This window comes from Penaeus monodon, chromosome 11 (assembly GCF_015228065.2).
Source record: "Penaeus monodon isolate SGIC_2016 chromosome 11, NSTDA_Pmon_1, whole genome shotgun sequence".
In the NCBI taxonomy this organism is placed as follows: domain Eukaryota; kingdom Metazoa; phylum Arthropoda; class Malacostraca; order Decapoda; family Penaeidae; genus Penaeus; species Penaeus monodon.
The window spans coordinates 14044621-14049620 of record NC_051396.1 but is presented as its reverse complement, the minus strand read 5'-3'; the positions used below and the strand labels follow the sequence as shown (position 1 = coordinate 14049620).

The following is a 5000-nucleotide window of genomic DNA, read 5'->3' as shown; positions in this document are numbered from 1 at the left end:
GGTAAGTGATATTGTACATTCTAAGTGCATGCTTTAGAAATATGTGTGTTGGTAATGTAGTCCATGTGTATGGACAGGGATGGAAAGTCTTGTTAGGGAAGGAAGGTGGTTTGTATAGAGGGGGCGGGGTAGTGAGGGCCTTGCCAATGAATCTGGTAGAACACCAGGTCTCTGTCGTTACCTAAATGTTTTCACATTCGTGGCGTTAGTGGAACAAGTTTCTCCCCTCCTCCTTGTTTTCCCGTGTGAGGCCTATACCTATATGGATTGTCTTTAAGATCCTCTCGCCTTCACTGTGATGCCCTCGAACAATGTTATCGGATATGCAGTATTATCCCTCTGCCTCCCCCCTCCCCCGTCCTAGCACTACCTCTGTCGCCCTCCGTCCTCTCCCTCCGGTCCTTCCCTCCCCTCCTCTAGTCATCTCCCTCCCCTGCTCTGGTCTTCTCCCTCCCCTCCTGTGGTCCTCTCCCTCCCCTCCTCTGGTCATCTTCCTCCCCTCCTCTGGTCCTCCCCTCCCCTCCTCTGGTCCTCCCCTCCCCCGCCTTACCTCTTCCGTCTCCCTTCTGTGTAACAGGGGCGAGGGATCTGGTTTATGTCCTGGGTCTTGCGTGGCGCCCAAAACATTATTTTGCTCGCTACAATTTCCTGATTTACGTGTTTGCTTTGTCGATGAGTTGCCAGGTACTATTTCCATTCCACAGAATTTCCTTCTCGTCGTGTGTCATATGCCTAACGAGCTTCTTTTTTTGTTTTGTTTTCGTGGTCTTTTTTTTGTCTTTGTGGTCTTTTTTTGTTTTCGTAGTCTATTTTTTATTCTTTTTTTTCGTGGTCCCTTTGTTTTGTTTTTTTTTGTCTTCGTTTTTTTCTTATTTTCACGTTTTTTTTTGTTTTTTTTCGTGGTCTTTTAAAAATTTCGTGTTTTGTCGTGGTCTTTTTTGGTTTTCGTGATTTTTTCGTGGTCTTTTTATTTTCGTTTTTTTTTTTCGTTTTTTTTTTTCGTGGTACTTTTCGTTTCGTGTGTTTTCATGGTCCTTTTCGTTTCGTGTAATTTCATGGTCTTTTTTGCTTTCGTGTTTTTTTTTCGGAATGTTCTATTAAGAGCAAGACTGAGGCGATTCTCTTTCGTCTAATCTCGTGTTCCTTCTTCCCTCGCGAGGACGCAGACACAAGGGGTTCTGTTCTCGGGTTGGCTTCTCTTTGGTCACGTGACGTCGAATTTTTGTTTATCGTTTTATTTTCACCGAGTCTTTTGTTTATCGCTTTATTTTCACCGAGTCTCCTTCAGGGACTCTCGTGCTGCATGGGTTCCTCTTTCGGATGAGATTGGTTCCAGGCTTCCTTTTGTGCAATCAGACGTACTATTCGCGGTCCAATTTCAGGATAAGAAAACACAGATTATCCTAAATTCTGGAGTACTGCAGCTGATCAAGTGTCTTCAAAAGTAATAATAATAAAAGGGTTGCAAAACAATAGCAATATTCTATTAGCGTTTTTTTTATATGTCCTTCATGTAAGTTTCAGTTTTAAATATCTGGAAAAAGACGGCGAATCGGAGTATCCTGGAGTACGGGAATAGCTGCCGTTTTCCCCTAAGATTGGACGCACCGTAGATACACTTCCTATGCCTTTATCTCATCTATTTATTTACTTATTTCTATTTCATTTATCTATTTATTATTTATTTTATTTTATTTTTTTTATTTATTTATTTATTTGTTAGACGTGTCCAAATGTTTTTGCCTTGTTTCTTCGCCGCTGCTCACATAAAAGCTCACTGCTATTGACGACTGTAAGAAACTTTTCTCCCTTATTGGATTTTTTTTTATCAATGTATCTGTAGCAGCCACGACCTGCAACTGCACAACTCAGCTCCGCAGACTTGGGTCACACTAGATCCAACGGCCTTGTCCTCGCTCTCCCACCAACAGGCACTTCTCGCGACTCAGTGCCGAGACCTGACTGGTTTATATGGACACCACCAAGGTCTCTGATTGCACCGCAGGCTCCCCTCGTTCCCGGTTTGCTGACACAGCTCCCGACTACCTAAGCTTCGGGATCCGGAACCGAGATAATCAACTGATCACGATCCTAAAGCAGCACCTCAGCCAAGCAGCAGCAATACAAAGACCGCCCAGTCCTCCGCCACCTTAGGAACTTCTCCGGCTCCCTCGTAGAACCCTTTTCAGCATGAGAGTGGGAACTCACACCCACTCCGTCACTCCCCAAGGAGATAAAAACACCAAACACGTGGCTGATGCATCACATCTATTACATACCTTTTAATTCTCCACTGCCTGTAAAGGTGATAACTCTGGAATAACTTCATCCACTACCTTCACCTTTTTGAAACCGGTAGCCTTTTTTTTTTAAAGGGAAGTGAATATAAACATTGAAAGTGAGGAATACCTTCTTCTTCCCAAGAAGTTTTGGATTGAAAAAATATATATCCAGATCCTCCCTAATCCAACGCTTCAGGCAGGATCAGAGAATATTTGAGGATTTTGGAATCCTCGTCGTTGCGAGGATTCCAAATCTGCCCAGGTCGTGTAGCTTGCTTGATGGCTAGCCAGAGTGATTCACAGATGGGGTTTTATTGTCCACAGACGGGATAAGCCTCCTCTCTTAGGTCATCCGTTATCACATGCTGAATTTCATCGGCCTGAACCTTGGTATTAGATGGGGGTACTTAGCTATTATAACTTATCTGTAACCCAGAGTTTCAGTTTTACTTTATGGACGCGCATTTTCACATGTTTTCCTTGAAGCTCTATAATGCCTTCGGTCATAATTCGTTTCTTTATTTATTTCTTACTCTTTGCCCTTTATTGTCTCTCATGTCTCATACAAATGCTTTTCTGCCTTGTTGGTTGGCTAATTAACGGCCGTTTTGTAAATTTACCAGTGCCTGCTAGTTGTATTCCATGTTTTTTTTGTTTGTTTTTTCGCTCTCTTGCAAATACTTTGTCTCCACATGCTGGATGAGGGATTCTTTATATTCTTCCTCAATGCCTCTTGACAAAGACTTTCCATACTGATATTTGCAATGGTCATTTAGCCAAAGATTAATGTACAAATGCATTACGCAGAAATGACTGCATCTGCTCATGAGAAAAACTAATGCTAAAAACGTTGAAAAGATGAATCAAATTTAAAAAAATGTAGTGAAAAAGAAAATGAAGATATGGCAGGTAATTCTAACTCAATTCTTACACCATGATATTTTAATATATATATAAACATATGCCTATATAATATATATATATATATATATATATATATATATATATATATATATATATATATATATATATATACATACACACACACACACACACACACACACACACACACACACACACACACACACACACACACACACACATACACACACACACACACACACACACACACACACAGTAAAGAAAATATTCCTACTTCATAACATTTTCATTGAACAGAATCCCTCAAGAATGTGAACGTGCCTTCGTTTTGCACAAAAGGTTCGTATGTCTCGTTTCTGGGCGGTAATTACTGGTATAAGAGTTGTATTACAAGTGGTGCCGTGTTGCAAATGTTAAGTACAATTTAGCGAGAAATAGATTTACACGCGTTCGCTAATGGGAAGCGGATTCCATGTACGGTTAAGGGTACCACACTGCTTGTTTTCATCTACGTTCACTACTGAATATATGATTCTTCCAACTCGGTTTACCATCCGTTTTCATTCCTAGGAATTTAGTGGCCATCCATTTTTCACCCTTTCCATGAGCATACAAACTGTACGCTGGGGGGGGGGGGGCTACATTCGGGCGTACGCTTTTTAGAACATCATATTAAAGACGATCCGGATTGAATTGGAGACCGTACGCCAGAGTTCATATCGTTTTTATCTTTTTTGCTCTGTACGCTCTAGAGGGGAGGTAGGGGAGGGAGGGGAGAGGGGTTGGGATAAAAGTACTATTTGTCCGCTTGTGACACTGATGAAAAAATGGATGACCCCTTAGTACTGCAGTGTGTACCAACAGTGGATTTATAGTAGCTGATTTTTTTTAAAACCTCGTTAAATGAGGTAAAGCGATATATCGGCATTGATTATCAATTTGTTGGCAGCAATCTACATACCCACAATGAAAAGCTCGACACTATATGTTGTTGAGTGCAATAACGTCAGTGTAAGATGTATAGAGAAAAAAAAAAGTTATATGGATATGGTAAATATCGCATATAAAAGCTATCACAATGTGGCAACTTTCCTAGAAAGCTTGGATTGGCTCGTTCTAATAAAACTTTTAAACAAAGCAGATTACCAGAAAAATCCACTGTCGTCGAAAGAATATTAGCAACGCCATTTTTTTTTTGTTTACTTTTTACGAAATCCAAATTCCGAATCAGTTATTGTATTTCGCCCAGTTATAAAGTTTTCCAATCCTCTCCTGAACTTTGTTGATCACCGGAAAGGACGCCAAGAATTGGTCATGAAAGTATGATGTAGTGAACTGACGAGTACTTGTTAGATGACCGTATAAACAAAAACAAACAAATAAATAAATAAATAGATGACAGCCGGTCTAGATAATAACTTTAAAATCTGTTGTATCAAAATCTGAGTGCTCGCCGCCGTTGCACTTTTTTTTTTTTTTTTTTTTTTTTTTTTTATACGTGCCCCGAATTCCCAAACCGCCCAGGATGAAAATCACTTTCCTGGGCATTTTTTTTGTCTCCATTCTCAGCTTCAGGCATTTTCACCGCCTCCTTCGACGATCTCGCATGTGTCAGATCTAAGATGGCGTTAACCGGTCCTTTCCTCGAGATTTTTTTGCAATTTTTTTGTGCCGGGATTTTCTCACTACGCGTTTCTTCCCTATAGTTGCAGATAATGGGGATCTATTATAAGTTATAACATGTTACCTCGCCCACAATTCTATTAGGGGCGGAACCCAGAATACCTCCTCATCTTCGTTAGATTTTTTATCATGCCTGATCCCTGGCTTTTCTGT

The 5000-nt window shown here is 40.6% G+C and overlaps 1 protein-coding gene across 1 annotated transcript in view; it reads left to right on the top strand.

Annotated features, from left to right (window-relative positions):
- Nucleotides 1-5000, top strand: part of LOC119578767 (zwei Ig domain protein zig-8-like) — a 49253-nt gene that overhangs the window by 34643 nt on the left and 9610 nt on the right. The gene's annotated exons all lie outside the window — the stretch shown is intronic.